Source organism: Octodon degus, unplaced genomic scaffold, assembly GCF_000260255.1.
Source record: "Octodon degus isolate 3935 unplaced genomic scaffold, OctDeg1.0 scaffold00005, whole genome shotgun sequence".
NCBI lineage: Eukaryota > Metazoa > Chordata > Mammalia > Rodentia > Octodontidae > Octodon > Octodon degus.
The window spans coordinates 16,629,687-16,646,132 of NW_004524581.1; the positions used below are offsets into that span (position 1 = coordinate 16,629,687).

The following is a 16,446-nucleotide window of genomic DNA, read 5'->3' on the forward strand; positions in this document are numbered from 1 at the left end:
TGTGTGTGTGTGTGTGTGTGTGGCCAGCTCAGTCCACCAGGGGGCGGGGTTGGCTGGCATGTGGTGCTGGGGGATTGAACCGTGGTCCCTGTGCATTGCTAAGCTTGTTCAAAGTAGGTGCTTTAGACCACTGAGCCATCTCACCAGCCCCTATTTCTGTTGTCTTAAGCCACCCACTTTTTAGCACTGCCTTTTAGCTGCTCTAAGAAGTGTTCTAATCTAAAGACAGAAAGCACGGGCCAAGGGCTTACCCTCATTGAGAGTCCACGGGAAGTTGAGGAAACCACAGGACTCAGCCATTGAAACCTTTTGTCACCACCTCCAGCTGGTGGGTGTCCGAGCTGGGGCCTCTCTGTGGAAATTAGATTATCTAAATAATGCTGTGTTTTATAGGATACATGCCCTGATGCTAGTTTTGGCAAAAAGCATGTGATTATTTGCAGTCTAAAAAAAGGATAAGTCAATGGATAAATTAAGGAGACTTGGCTTTCCCCCATCCTGGGCTCCACAGGTCCCTTTTCTCACTGGGAGACACCCATATGGGGTTTCCAGTGACACAAAATTGGCGCCCCTCCCATGGGTCTGAGCTATAAATGCCTTCTCCAAGCGCCGCGGCCATTGCTGAGCAGTGGATATTTTCACAGCCTGAGCACCCTGGCTTTAGTCATAAATTACACCCCTCTCCTTTTGGAAAAAATAAGGGGTATAATTTTTATTCTCAAAAGAGACTCAGGCAGATGGAGTTATGTGCTTGATACCTTAGCAATGAGCCAAAAAGCGAGTAGAGACCCAGCTTGTCATAGCTGATGGAGAGGAGGGGAACTCCAGGAGGTGAAGAGGGAGGAGATAGCAGGAGGTGGGGAGAGAGAGAGAGAGAGAGAGAGAGAGAGAGAGAGAGAGAGAGAGAGAGAGAGAAGATCCCAGGGGGTGCGGACTTGGTAGCCTTAAGATCTCAGACCATAGAATGGAAAAGCACAATCAGCTAGATGCCTGGAGGTCTTACCCATGCCAACCGGGGCTGGCTGCTCATGTGGAATCTGTGTGGTCCTTACAGCCTCCAGGGGCTTGACAGGAAATTATGTTTCTGCTGCACAGATCCTGAGAATTATAGGGTGTCACCTCCATCCCAAGGCCCTTGGAAAGGACAGAGCTCTGATTCTTCGAGATGAATGGAGCAAAGCTAGATGCTTCCTGGAATTGGAAGATTCCTTCCGTACACCTTCCAAGGTGAGCACTAACTTCAGATGGACAGCTGACCCCCACACAGCGTGGTGGCCTTTGGCTAAGAGCATGGGCTCCAGGCACCAACCTCTCAGCCTCCGACCGTGAAGCAGAGAATTTAAGCAGCCAGGGGAATGGCACATTGTCATAAAGGAGACTGCCCCACGTTTGCGGATGGGATGCGTTTTGTTTGTTGGTAAGTTTTCTTTTAAAATCTGATTTGCTGTGTAAACTGGAGCAGGTGAGTAAATCCTTTGAAATGTCAAGTTTCAGAGCTGCGAGAGAGGAAGAATTATAAATGCTTCGCAGTGGGTTCGTGAGGATTTTCAGAGAAGCTAGATGAGCCTGGCACATTCCTGCACCCTTACAGAACACCACGTGCCAAGTGTGGATCTAAGTAACACACGTGCTCTAACCCTTCCCACCCTTTCTAACATTTCTAGATCTCCTTCTGTAGTTGAGGACTCAGAGGCTCAGAAAGGTCACAGCACCTGCCTTCGGTCACCCAGGCAGAGTCTGGCTTCTGGGATGTGATTACCTCTCTAGGGAGTGTCGGGGAAATTTCACCGTAGAAATCCATGTTGTTCATTCAGTGACAATTCCCAGATCCCAGACATGGAGAACTTACAGTGGGCCCACAGACAAGAAAATACACTCTCCCCTTCAGGAGTTACAGAACCACTCAAAAACATAAAACAGGCACCTGGGACTAGCTAGATGAAGACTGTGACAGCAGAGAGGAAGACAGAGGGTAGCAGCAGCTGGCATGAGAGAGTCCTTGTGGATCACTGAGGTTAGTGAAGGAGGCAGGATTTCCACAAGCCTTGAAGAAGGAGGCAGTTCCGACAGCCACACACAGCAAGGCCCAGCCTACGTCAGGGCCCCTGTTCCACTTGCTCACCCCAAACAAGAATAGAGGCAGGGAGGCCGCGCATGACTGTGATCATTACTGTCTACACAGGGCCTGGTTTTGGGCCTCAGCCAGAGAAGAAACATGGCAGTATTTGTTCAGTGAATGAGCGAAGAGTTGACTGGCCCATAACTGGTCAGCTCAAAGCTACTGTCTGTGTACACACCACCCAGTTCCACCACTCTAGTTATCCATACCCCAAGTACACTCACCTGAGCTTTCTCTTTAGTAGGAAGCTTTTGCCAACCACTCTGGTTCCCCACAAAACCCCCTCTAGGTTCATGCAGCACCCAGATTGACTTTCCCAAGCACAAGCATCCCCCTCACTAGACCAGACTCACAAGGGACCACAGCCTCACCTTCTCCCTCACCTCTTCTGTAATGCTGGGAGCGACAGGGCCACAGGTGGGCTCAGATGAAGGCTGACCATGCTGAGCCAAGGCCTCCCCTTTTGGTTGTGATCATTTATTCCCAGTGGAATAATGTCAATCAGTACACGCCCACCCGGCAGCGCAGGCCCTGAGGTCCCTGAACACAGCAGCGTGGGTTGTGCTCCTAGTTTGGCCCAGGCACCTGGACTTCTGCTGAGAACCAAGTCGAGAGTCTTACTCTTGGTGTGGAGCCTGATGACCCAAGACCCTAACAATTCTGGCATTGTTTTGAGGTCCACCACAGGTAGTCTCTGCGGAGCCCTGCATCCTTCCCAGCAGCCTGTGACCTCCAGGCGCGGACAGCACATCCCTGCATTTCCTGCCTGGGTTCATTTCAAGGCCCTCTGTCCAGGCAAGGTCTTGGCTCTGAGGCTCTGCGAAGAACCAAGTGCGGGCTGCTGACCTGCAGATGAGGCTGGGGTCATCGGGAAACCAGGTCCCTGTGACACCTGAGTCAGCCCTCAGCGAGGCCTTGGAGCACTCTGTAGGTTCCTCTGCCTTGTGAGGGGGACAGTGTCCTTCCTCACCCACAACCAGGAAAGGACCAAAGCAGCTGCATCTGTGAAGGAAACAAGGGTACCAGACCAAAGACAAACTGTGCCGCCCATGCAACAGCACAGGCCGCAGAGCCAGCCAACCTTGGCCTGGCTTGGCCCCTCTTCAAACATCTACTTCCCCCTCTGTAAAATGGATAGAAGGATGTCCCACGTCACTGGATCATGGAACACATGAGAGGGCCACAGCGCAGTGTATGAAACATATGTATGATCAAGAAAAAGAGTAATTATTCAGGATAATGATGAGAATATCAAATGAGTAATTGTCCAGCGCTTGCCTCGCGTCTTGCTAGGAAAAGCTTTCTTTTGAGCACTCCAATAAAGCTTGTATGCCTTCTTTTTATAGCACACACACAGGTGCCCGGTGGCTGCTTGCCAGGCTTTGTTCTGAACACTCCGTACATTGTCACTCACTAACCCTCAAGGCAGCTTCATGCAGTTGGGTGATTATTAGGCCCATTTTACAGATGAGTACACTGAGACCCTCGAACTCCACCCGGACTGCTCCATGGTGCAGAGCTGTCCACAACTAGGCTGGAATTCACTCCCGGGCTCTGGAGTTCACATTAGGTAGCCCCAGGGACCTCTGCAACAGCCTCTCGTCTTGCTGAACAGAGCCGGGCCTCAGGAAAGGAAAAAGAATACAGTCGTCAAGGTCCTCCTCTGGAAGACCAGCTCAGGGTGGGCCCCACGCAGCCCTGGCCCAGACTCCTCCAGGACACACTGTGGCCGCTTCTTTCTCTAATTCAGACCACAGTGCAGACCTGCAGAGCAAACCCCACTTCTCACCCTCAGGAGCATCTGCCGCAAGCCCAGCTTTCCCTGAGGCAGTGTTTTCAGACGCAGGACGCTGACCCAAGAAGAAATGAAAGTCACCTTCGTGACAGCTGGGACAGGAGACCTAACTGCCTGTCGAAGGATGAACAGAGGACGAAAGTATGGTCTCCATGCACAGTCGAATACTACTTGGCCTTAAAGAAGGAAAAGCTGGCATCTGTGACAACATGAGTGGAAAAGAAGACCAGTAAGTGAAAGAAACCAGGCACGGGAAGACAGATAGCACAAGATCTCCTGCCTTCTTAGAAACAAAGGAGCTGAACTCACAGAAGGAGAGTGGGACAACGCTCCCCGGCCGGGGGAACTGTTAAACGGGCACAGAGTTGCAGTTGGACAAAAGGAGTAATTTCTTGGTTCTGTTGCACCGAAGGATGGCTGTCATTAGCACTGCACTGAATATTTCAAAGTAGCTAGAAGAGTTTCTTGATGTTCTCACCACAAAGATGCTAAATGTATGAGGTGATGAATATGCTAACTAGCCTGATTGGATTATTATACACTGTATATATATATTAAACTGTTACGCCATACTTCATAAATAGGTACAATTATTATGTATCGAATAATAACAAACAAAAAGAAATACATTTTACATCATAACCCATACACATCTACTCCGAAGTAATTTCAACACAGCTTTCCTGAAATAATACCCACCCCGGCTAAGAGGATGTACATGGGCATTGTTTATTTGTTTTTTACATGAGATTCAATCTGCTAAACTGACTTCATGATCTATTTATGGAGCTGAAGCCGGAGCTTAGAAATTTTTTCTTAGGAAAATTCAGGTCTAATAGACAGCACGTTTGATTTCTGAGGGCTTGCGCCCTGTCATCTCTCCCAAAGCCAAGAATTCCCAAAAGCCCTGTATGGGTGCCATGACCTGGCCTGGCCTGGATGGCCACTCTGATCCTGCCCAGAAGCCCAGGCCTGGCTGAGCACAGCATTAGAAGCTGGCACTGTCTGGGTTCCAAGGACCTGACTCACCAGACAGCACTTACAGGGGACACAGAGTGAAGAGCTTGCTTTCAGCATCTGATGGAATTGAGTTCAAATCCCCCTTGGCTTAGTAGCAACTCAGTGCACTCAGGCAGGTGAACACTGATAACATCCAGCCATGAGGGTAAGTTGAGGCCCAGTGCCCTGGGCTGGGTCCTTGTGCGTGGTACTGAGTAGGTGCAGTTGGAGCTGGTGGGTTTTGCCAGCCTTCTTATACCTAACCAGCCTAAAGCCTTACAACACTCTTCTTTCTCCTCTCTTCATCTCCATGGTTACGGAGTCTGCAGCCTTGAGAAGAAACGGCATCCCTCACGGGCACACGGTGTCACCCGCAGACGCAGGACCCTGTTAAGGACGTGTGCTCCAGGCTTTTGCCCTACAGGTCAGGGATCGCAGCACATCCTTCCGAACACCGATGTTTCCTACAATCCTCTCCAAACCCTGCAGCCAAATATATCTGCTGCGTGAATTTCACTCCTTCAATTTCAGGTGACATCTCTGAATGCGTGATAAAGCTCCCTTTCTGCAGATGGGAAGACAGATGGTGGCTGCCAGCGAGGCTTCCCCGAAGTGCTCCTGAGTTACTGGCAGGTACAGAGCTGGGGTGACCGAGCCTCTGCTGATCCCTGCCTGCACTGCTTTCCACAGAATCGACGCATGGCTCTTTGCACACAGAGGCTCCCTCTGATGAACACAGATGCAGGGCTGGCAGGATAAGGGTGGGCAGGGGGCGAACTTCCACCCTGCGCCCACATGGGAGCTGGAGGGATAGCCTGGAGGAGGAAAGGAGCTAAGGGCAACCTCGGGCGGTCACAGGCCGACTTCCTGCAGCTGTCTGGAGGAAGCTTCGTTTCTGTGAAAGGCTGATGCGTCCCGACCAACCTCACTGCAGAAGTCACCTCCCTGGTCCCCTCTGGGTCTCCAAGGGTCAGCCCTGATGGAGTTTCCATTACCTACTCTGTTTGGAAGGCTGGAGAAAAAATGTGTTTGGGGCTGGGAGGGGCTGAGATGCGGTGCCAAGGTTGGACTACCTTGAGCAGTCCTGAAGGCCAGCTGGGATGTCATGGCCTCCTGAAGACGGTGAATCTCAGGGGCCAGACAGTCTTCTTGGACTCTCAGCTCCGTCTGCGGGAAGCGCTCTTGGCAGGCAGTGGGCTTTGAGATCCAAGTTTCTTAGGCAATAGAGCAAAGTGAGCTTCCCCCAGCTTGGCTAGGGTGGGTGGGAGTGAGGCCGAGGGAATAGAAAGACTTCACATTCTGCTCAGCCAGCCCCAGGCCCTGCGTGGCCAGCCACGCCAGGCCGTGCGTCCCCACCGGTGGGTGGTAGCTGTGTGGTTCTCAGACCTCAGTGAGCACCGGCGACAAGAGGAGCCTCATCTGTCCTGCCTTCCTCAACTCACTGCAGCTCAGGAAGCAGAGAGGACTCAGAGAGAACCAGAATGCCAAGCTGGACAGTGTCACCGGCCACCCAACTCCCCAGTCACTGCCAGCTGGAGCAGAGGAGTCTTAGGACTCTCTAGTCCGAGGTTCCTCCACCAAGACACTATGGAGATTTGGGCAAGGTGGGGGGCAGTCCTCTGTCTATGATGTGCCAGAAGGCACCCCCCACCTCCCGTTGTGAGTGGAGACATCTGTGAAGCACACTGCCAGCTGCCTCCTACAAGGCAAAATCATAGTTGAAAATCAGCGACACAGCCTCCCAAAAGGGATCACCAGAAACGGTATTAGTCAAGGAACACAAGTATTCCCAGGTCAACTAAGAGTGGGAATTGCTTCACTGCATACCCCTGTAGGAGGATTTCCCTACACGAGCATGTTAAAGGCCTTGAAAAGTTCTGCAACAAGAAGAAAACTGTGTTCTAACTTTGTTTAACCTAGAATTCTGCAAACTTTCCTAACAAACTCCCTTTATTCCTAGTATTTGTATCTTCTAGAGGTAATAGTGTTATAAAGTACACATTATAATAAATCACGTGTATGTGTGTGTGAGAGAGAGAGAGAGAGAAAGAGAGAGAGAGAGTATGTGGTATGTGTATGATACACCAAGATACCCTGGTATATTTTATTTTTATATATGTCATATGTAGACATATATACATGATATATATCAAATATATTATATACAAAATGATCAAAACATAGGGTGAATGTTGACCCTTTTTTTTAATTGTGAAAATGATACATCATCGTTAATTCCCCTCAGAATGCTTCCTTTTGGCTTGCAACTGCTATCATTCTTGCAGCAGTCCTGGAAGTCCTATTTTGTGCCTTTACAAGATGTGATTAAGAATAAAATGAAGGGGCTGGCCAAATAGCTCAGCAGATTAAAGTGCCTGCTGAGGCAGATGCAGTGGCCAGTGTTTGAGCCCCCGCGTGCCTTGCCACAGGGCCCGCTGAGATGGCAATTGAGACTGGGTGTTGTGGTGCGCGCCTGTAATCCCAGCACTGTCACACCAGGCAAAAGATAAACGTTTTGAATCAATGTGAGACACTGACGCATCCCCACCAGTACAACAAAAGGCATTCATGAAAGAGTGCTTCGGGATTACCTCAGAAAGCAGCCAGAACAATGGCCCAAGTGTACTCAGAAACAGGAGGATTCATCACAATGTGTCTTTTACTGAGAGAATTTTTTAAAAACTGAAGCACTCACTGGATTTTTTTAATCACGTCTTCTCTATGCACATGCGAATGACTGCGAGTGCGTGTGCCCACCTTCCTCAGTGACCACACAGCTAGGCCACTAAGTCCCTTTCATAGGTGGTTACAGAGCCAAGGCTCCAGGCCTGCAGTCTCAACTCCGCCACCTCCTCTCATTACAATGATCTGGGTGCCACCCACAAGACAGAAGGTGCAGAGTGAGGCTCTATCACCAGCACCAGGCCGTCCATCTGGGAATGACACCTGGAGAAGAAGCTCCAAGCACAGTTCCAGGAGCGCAAACAGAGCGGGAAGTCATACAGACATGGGTGAGCAGGCCCTCCTAATGACACCAGCCAGGAAAGGATTCAGGGAGGCATCACCTACTCCCCATCACCCAGGGACACCTCCCCTGCCAACCTAAGCATGCATCTAGCCTAAGTCATCTCAATATACCTTCGTGTCATGGCTGGCGAGGGGCGGACCTCAGTTAGGTATGCTGGGAGGAATAACCTGTCAGTCAACAAAGGTCAAGGCTGAGTGCTTTGATTAGAATTCACAGATCATCAATAGCACAATAAGGCCCGCTACATCTCTGTCCTTGTCCTCATTTTCATGAGTCGTGTTCTACACTGGCCCTTTCCTGGAGCATTTGAAGAGGTCAGCATCCGTCCTCTGACACATCCATTGTCCACCTCTTCCTGAACTTCACTGGTTCCAAAAGTCAAGAGGCCCTCTCAGGCTCGGATTGGCTGGTCCCAGGTCTCCCCTCACAACAGCATATCCAGTTACTGTCCCCACCCAGTTGGGGCAGGCAACATGCAGCTGGGGCAGGAGATTTACCCTTCATACTCCCTGTGGTCTCAGCTGCCAAATCAAGCACTGAGTGGTCATAGAGTGGCTCCTAGTCTCAGACCGAAAAATAATAATGATAATAATAATAATAATAACAGCAACAATAACAATGCCAAGGAAACTGCATAGTGTGACATTCTTCAACTTCGCAGGGGAACAAAAATACAGTCAGACCCCCAGGCTCCTGAGAGCAAAAGGGTCCCCCTTTGACCCCGGGCAGTGCATCAGAATCCCCGGCGGCAGGCAGCATTGCTCCTTGCCCTTCATGATTTTCCAAACGAAAGTCTGCAGAACACAGAAATGAAGCATCTAAGCCCCTGGATGGGTCACAGGCCCTGTGCTGACTTTCCTTGGCTCCAGCAAGTCCAAAGAATATGCAGGAGACTGGTAGGTCAGCAGGCAGATGCAGGGGCTCAGCCACAGGACAGCAGTGGGCAGGGGTGTCTCCACAGCCACGGCTCCAACTCGCAGCAACTGCTAGGACTTGCAGCTAGCTTGCCCTGGAGTCTGGGCACCTAGGGCAGCACTGGCACAGGGCTGGGAGTCTGGGGTGCTGGCTGGGAACGGAAAAGCAGAGGCCAGCCTTACCCTCTGGAATTTTCAAGTCAGGGGCTGTCACATCTTTTAAGAGCATTTCAAACAGGTGTAATGACACATACCTACAATCCCAGTGCTTGGGAGACTGAGGCAGGAAGACTGCCTTAGTTCAAGGTCATTTTGCACTACAAACCAACTGACAAACAAGTCTCCTTTTGTCTTTTCTTCCCCAACCCTGAACACCTTCAGATTACTGTGTTAGGAAGAGACCAGAGCCAGGCATGATGGTGCACACCTGTCATCCCAGGATTCCACAAAGCAAGGGCAGGAAGATTGCAAGTTGAGGCCAGTCCAGGCAATTTAGTGACTCTGCAAGGCCCTGTCTGAAAATGAAAGATAAAAAATGGCCTGGATAGATAGATGACAAAGGACTTCACCTCCTGGAGGCTTATTGATGGTTTTGTACTTAACTCCTGCAAACACCTTGTGTCCTGTCGATCAGTCCCTTTTTATTGCCCCTGGGCTTGCATTTGTGACCAAGACATGGAAGGCCATTGCTCACTGTCGCTCTTGTCTAAAACACAGCCTCAAAAACAAGGCTGCGCTTGCTTCAGCAGCACATATGCTAAAATTGGGACGATACAGAGAAGATTAGCATGGCCCCTGTGCAAGGATGACACGCAAGCTCGTGAAGCATTTCATATTTTTTTAAATTTGGGCAATCTTTGACATCTCTAAGCCTAATTTTTCTCATCGGTAAAATAAGAACAATAGTAAGATAATGAGCCCAAGGTTCGATTCCCGGGGCCTGCCGTGCCGGCCCCATCCCTGGAGCACGCTGAGATGGCAATTGAGACTGGGCATGGTAATGCAGGCCTGTAATCCCAACTCTTGGGAGGCTGTAAACTGGAGGATCACTACAAGTCCAATGAACTTGAACTTGAACTTGAGCACCCTGTACACCCTTCTCTAAAATACAAAAAAAAAAAAAAAGATAGTGAATCTCCACATAGCTATAAGCCTATCATTTTATAACTACGTTTCTTGAAAAATAAAGAGTATCCATGTTGCTAAAAAGAAAGAAAGAAGGAAAACTGGCTCTCTCCACAGTAAGCTTCCAATCTGCGGCCGGCCCCCCCATTTCCCAACCATGGGACACGAGGGCAGCCATCCTGCATCCTGCGGGACTCACGTAACAACAGGAGACCCGGAAGGGGTCCCAGCGTCTGCCTCAAGAGTCACCGTCACACAGGGAAGCAGCCCAGCATGCAGAAGTGACAGGGCTCCCTCAAAAAGGACCTCCATCCCTTCTCGGCTGTCCCCAGGCGAGGGAGACATCTGCACCCTGACACTGGGAGGTGGTGGCACAGCCAGGACAAAAAGCAGAGAGATTGGGAGATCTTCACCTCCACCTTGGAATTTTCCTCAGATTTATTTTAATGCAACGATTTTCCTACTGGTCCAAATTAAAAGAAAGAAAGAAAGAAAGAAAGAAAGAAAGAAAGAAAGAAAGAAAGAAAGAAAGAAAGAAAGAAAGAAAGAAGGAAGGAAGGAAGGAAGGAAGGAAGGAAGGAAGAAAGAAAGAAAGAAAGAAAGAAAGAAAGAAAGAAAGAAAGAAAGAAAGAAAGAAAGAAAGAAAAAAAGAAAGAAACCTTTGACTGCTTAAAAGTACCTAATAAAAGGCAAAACAGAATGTCCTTTCCTGTGCTGGCTGATGGAGACTTTTAGAGAAGCAAGGGACAGCAGGGATCAGCAGGGAAAATCAGAGAGGAGAAGGTCTGTGTGGAGTGGATACTAAGAAGCAGCTGGGAACTCCCGGTCAGGGAGAAGAACGGTCCTCCTTACCCTCCCACAAACAAGAAGCCAGGCTTTGCGCTACCAAGCTGAGAAGGCCAGGCGCGTGGGCCCGGAAATCAGGCAATGGTCACGATGCCTGCTTTAGCTTTTCAAAAACAAGTGGTTTCCTTTTTTGACAACTTGGACATCACTGGCCCCATCAGTGGCACCACTGGAGGGCAGTACAGCGTGCCCTAGTTGGGTCCCCAGTGACAAGCATAACCACAGAGTGCCCCCGCTAGGGTTTATATCAAGAATGTTTGCCACAAGCCTCCTGTGCTCAGAGGCAGGGTTTTTGGAGGGTGCTCGGATCAGAAGGGCAGGACCACTGACTTGCTTCCAGTCCCTTCTTAGTGTCCGCCACTGACTTGCTGTTAGGACAGGGCCCTGCTGGGAGGCGGGTTGCTAGGGGCCTGACCTGGAAGGGGCCTCTTCCCTCCCCATCCCCTCCTCTGGCTGCTGCTTCCTGGGCACCGGGATGCAAGCAGGGTTCCTCCACCAGGCCTTCCTGCTGTGTCGTTTCTGGGCTTGGGCCTGATAACATGGGTGAAACCTCTGAACTGGGACCCCCAGGAATCTTTTCTCCTTGAAGTGGCAGGTATTGAGTATTTTGTCCCAGCAAGGAAAGTGACCAACGCAGCACTCCACCCTGCTGTAAGATGCTCTGTGACCCTTCTCCCATCACCAGTGTCACCAACAGGCTACAGCCTCCACGTCAGCCTCTTTGTCCCTCGCACACAACTTTTACACCTCCACCACCTGCCCTGGAGCATCCTCCTGTTTCTGCAGCCATGACACCTGCCAGCCACACGGAAAGGTGCCCCGAGAGCCTTGCTGGCCCCTAGGAGCACCCATCAGCACCTTCTCAGTCTGCACTGCAGCTGGGGCCCGCATCACCTTGTCCCTGCAAGGAAGAACCAGCCTGCAGGAAGGGATCTTGCCCCAGGACAAGGGTCCTTGCTGCTGCTCCAGGAGAGATGGGCAAGCACCTACAGCAATGACAACACCATTCTGGACAGTGTGGGATGGTGTTGGTGGCATCAGGACAGGCCTCATGTGCAGGAGAGACAGCTATCACCCAGCACACCTGTCCCCCTGCACACCCTTGAGCCAACCAGCCAGCTGGGGGCCAGCTCTCTCTGCTCTGTGTCTGCAGCCACTATGCACCCTGGACAAATTCTTCACTAGGAAGACACTGAGTGCTTAAGCTCAGCCTACTGAAGCCCAGCCCAGCGCAAATGTTAAATAACAGGCCAAATGAAGGCTGAGGGCTGTGGGTGTGGCTCAGTGGCACAGCACTTGCCTGGCAGGCACAAGGCCCTGGGATCAATCCCCAGTACTATAAATAAGTCAATGAATGAATACTATTTCTTGAGGTTCCTGTGCCGGGCACTGAGTGACAATGACACAAAAGGAAGAAGAGAAGCAAAAGTACTAAGAGAGCAGATGTCACCCCTTTGCTGCTTGTCACTAGTGGCTCAGAAACGGAGTCAGGCTCAGTGGGTTTGGGGTTAATCAGAAGGACTGGTGGGTGACATCCAACCCTCCTAGGGGTGGGTGGCATGTCCCCTGTCACCACTTCTCCCCCGCTGCATGCACCTGCCCTTATCTACAGCCCTTTTCCTGGTGCTGGACTCACAATTTTAATAGATTAATGAAATCCAGTAAAATTTTCTATTATTGATATTGGTGGAAACTGGAAATCACTTGTGAATAAAGCAGCAGGCAGTCCTCAGCATCATCCCAGAGCTGACAGAATGCTGTGAACTTCCAGCTCAATGCCTCTTCCCAGGGCTTTATGATAAGAGAAGCAGGAGGTAGAGAGGCGCTCAAAACAGAAGCACAAGCAGGGCAGAAATGTGGAGCCAACCTGGCCTTGTCCTCAGAGGTCAAGCTTTTGTCCCAGTAAGGGACACAAAAAAGCATGTGTCCACACAAGCTGGAAGGCAACAGGCACACCCCAGGGGGTGGGGCTTGCGCCTGGAGAAAGCATAAACCCTGAACAAAGTGTAACATCCTGGCTGAGTACTATCACCGACTGGCTGATTCTTTCCACTCAAGAGTCAGTCAGCTGCGTGCAGGGGGAGCTGGTAAAACAACACAGCTCTGCTGACTGAGTCTGGCATCCACAGCTTCTGGCTCAGTACATCCTTGGCCTCCACATGACCCAGGATAGAGAAGCCCAGAGAGACACTACAGAGACCAAGCTCCCAATTGCCCATCTCTGATGACCCAGAATCTTGAAAAGAAGAGAGATTCAAAAGCCCTTACGTTGCAGATCTTCAAGAAATGGAAACAATAACCCTGTGGTGCCCCTGTATTAAAATTACTTCTCTTGTTGCTTGGAAAAAATGCCCTATACAAAAGTTAAAGAGGGAAAAGATTTATTTGGCTCACAGTTTGTCGAGGTTTCAGTCCATACTCGGCTGGCTCCCAGGCAGAGTGGCACATGACAGAGGGCAGCAGTCCATGGCGGCAGAAGACAGCAAAAGCAATGAGAGGCAAAGACAGGAGGTTCTTTCTGTCCTTTATACTGTATCCAGGATACCAGGATTAGGGTGGTACCATCCCAACCCATGGACTAACCCAGCAACTACCCCCACTTAATCCCAGCACTGCAGTATGAATCAATCCCCCATTCTAGATTAGCCACCTGGGGGGTGGGGGGAGATCTATGACCGCAAAGAAGCTTTGGGACATCCAGACACAAACTGTAACACCCTCCAGGTCTGAGTGGTGGAGGGGACCTCCAGGTGGCCCTATAGTCCTGCTAGGGAAACTGGGTCAAGCCCCATCTAACAGGGCAGCAAAACTGTCTTCAGAAGCAGCATCCCAGGACCCTGCCTGTCAAATCAACATCCAACTTGGAGAGATTTCCCCAGAGCCCAGGTCCAGCCAGGCTGAAGAAAATAACAGATGAAACTAGAGGCTTGAGTCAGAGTTGACTAAGTCGCAAGCAGATTCTCCATTCTGACAGGTTGTCCTTTACAGTCTTGCTTCCGTGGAATGTTCAGGTGTTTGATAACAGGTTATGAATGACCTCACAGGTTCTAAAGGCAACTTAGGGGAAAAAGAGGGGAGGGAAGAGGCTGGAATCCCTGCCCTGCTTCACCAGGGGCCAGCAGTGAGCTCAGCACATCACTTGCTCGATGTAATCAACCCTTCTAGTGGGGTTAAGGTCAGGAAGCTGAGTTCAGACAAGTGAAGTAACTTACCCAGGCTTACATAGCCACTACCAGAGTCAAGGCAGGGGCTGCTCCCAGTTATTCATGCCATATAGCCTTCACAGTGAAGGGTCCCTTGGGTTTGCCTCCATGGACTACAACAGGCTCCCCTCACCAACACACAACACAGTAATCGTGCATACCGACATGAACATACATACACACATGTTAAAGATGTCGTTGTAATCAAGCAGTGCCACTCAGTGAGGTGGTGCCTACAGGTCACAAGAATTTACTCTGTATGTTAGGAAGCACTACAAGAGGGGAGCTTAGGGGTTCTCAGTGCAAGGCGCTCATTCATGAAGGAGCTGGAGATGCTAATGACACCCCTTGATCATGACACATTCTTACATGTGTCAAGGTACTGCACTCTGGGGGAATCAGAAAACACAGAAGAAGGATGTCACTTTTAGAAAGCCAACTATAGAAATAGTGCCTAAAACCCCACCATCCTCATCACTGCTATGTTCCCACATGCACACATATGCACACACACAAACACACAGTTTCATCTAAAATCACACAAACACATACACACACACACACACACACACACACACACTCCTTCACATACCCCCTCTGCCAACAGGGTGGCCTCAGCTGCTACAGAGCAGATCAGGGGACTGTCTCCCTGTCCAACCCCCCTCCTTTTTCGGCAGGACTGTGGAGTAAACCCAGGGCCTTCCCCAGATCTTTTTTTTTTCTTTTTTCTTTTGACACCTGATCTCACTAAATCACTAACTTGCTCAGGTTGGGCTCAAGCTTGCAATCATCTTGCCTCAGCCTCCCAGAACACTGCAATTGCAGGCATGGGCCACAGCACCTGACTCTGCATCCACCTTTGAAAAATAAACTTTGGATGTAGGATATAAGTATGCTACCCAGTGGACAGCAGGGGAGAAAGGACTGGAAAGGACAAGAAAGGAGGGATGGGAAGAGGACAGAAGCTTGTTTAAAATATATTGTCAGTAGCCCGGCATTTAAAAGTATAATCTTTTCTGTGATACAAAGAATTTTTGAAAAATCAAAGATATAGACAGCTGCTGTGCTGTGCTGGTGGGATTAAGACTGTTTTTTAAATGACTTTTAAAGTTCTTATTGTAGAAGTTTTACAACAGATATAATTCTGGAGCAAAAAGATACTGAAAACATTCATGGATGGAGAACTCGGCGCAACCCACCAGGGGAACTTGGTTCGCGGCGCATGTGCATCTGATTGCCTCCGGCCGCGAGGAAGCCGCTGGGGCTGTTCCATGGACTGAGTGTTAGAACTGATGCATCTCCCAAGGCCTCCTGCCAGCAGGAATGGAGGCTTCTGTGTGTCCACGGAAACAGCCGCTGCAGACAGAGGCAGCAACCTGGCCCAGGGCAGGAAGCTCAGGACAACCTCAAGCCAGCCCCCTCATCTGGCCAGCTGGTACCCTCTACCTGAGAGTAACAGGCTGCGTTCTGCCAGTGACGACAAACTCAACTGCTCTCAAGTATTGGGTTGGGGACACAGAACTGAATGGGCTGTCAGGGACAAAGATGGCCTGGAGAGCACATGCCCAGGCCAAAGAAGTAGATGTCCAAGCCTGGTAAGTGTTGGCCCTCTGCTGGTCAAAGAAGAAAGAAATTTGCACCTTCAAGAGGTGCTTCAGAATTTTTTTTGTTGGCATCTAAATATTTTTAATGTAAAAACTGGACCCCGCCCAAAGGCAGTACCGAACACTAGATACATTCTCAGGGTCCGGTTTCCAGAAATTGACTACAAGGGAGGGTGTCAGGCAGCCTGCTATCTGCCCTCTGCCTCGGCTGCTTCTGGCCACTGCTGTCAGAGTGGATAGGCAAGAGGGTGGGAGGAAAACCACAGGGACAACCTGGACAACAAGCCAGCCCACTCATCTGGCCAGCTGGTACCCTCTTCCTGAGAATAACAGGCAGAAACCACAGGGAACATGATCCACACCCCGGCCGAGCAGAGACTCTGCAATCCGGCTCAGCAGACCAAAGCCATTCGCACTTATCGATGCATTTCCTGTTCACACTGACCCTTGGAGGTAGCGGCAGCTTTTATCCACATTGCACAGGTGAGGAAACTGAGGCACGGAGATGGTCAAAACTTTCCTCAGGTCACAGGGTTGGTAGGCAGCAGAACAAGGACACAGCACAGACAGCAGGGTCTGGAGTCTGCACTGATAGCGAACATGCAGCCCTGCCAGCTAGCAAAGCCCACAACCCTGTCTTAACCCTTCCATAAAACTTGATCCAGTTGAGGTAACAGGACAAAAATGAAGATGACTAAAATACTGGTAAGACAACAATCCAGCCCAGGAAAACACGATTAACTGCCAAATGAAAGTGTTCAGACAGAACCGCTCTAAAGGTACAAAAAAGTAAAAAGAGGAAAAAACACCTGT

General features: G+C 50.1%; 1 protein-coding gene and 1 non-coding gene across 8 annotated transcripts in view; one reads left to right on the forward strand and one right to left on the reverse strand.

Annotated features, from left to right (window-relative positions):
* Kcnma1 (potassium calcium-activated channel subfamily M alpha 1) overlaps positions 1–16,446 on the reverse strand; it is a 756,236-nt gene that overhangs the window by 559,134 nt on the left and 180,656 nt on the right. The window lies entirely within an intron of this gene.
* Positions 9,589–9,695, forward strand: LOC111818711. The gene has a single exon (XR_002822624.1). It is a non-coding gene; the product is annotated as a U6 spliceosomal RNA (small nuclear RNA).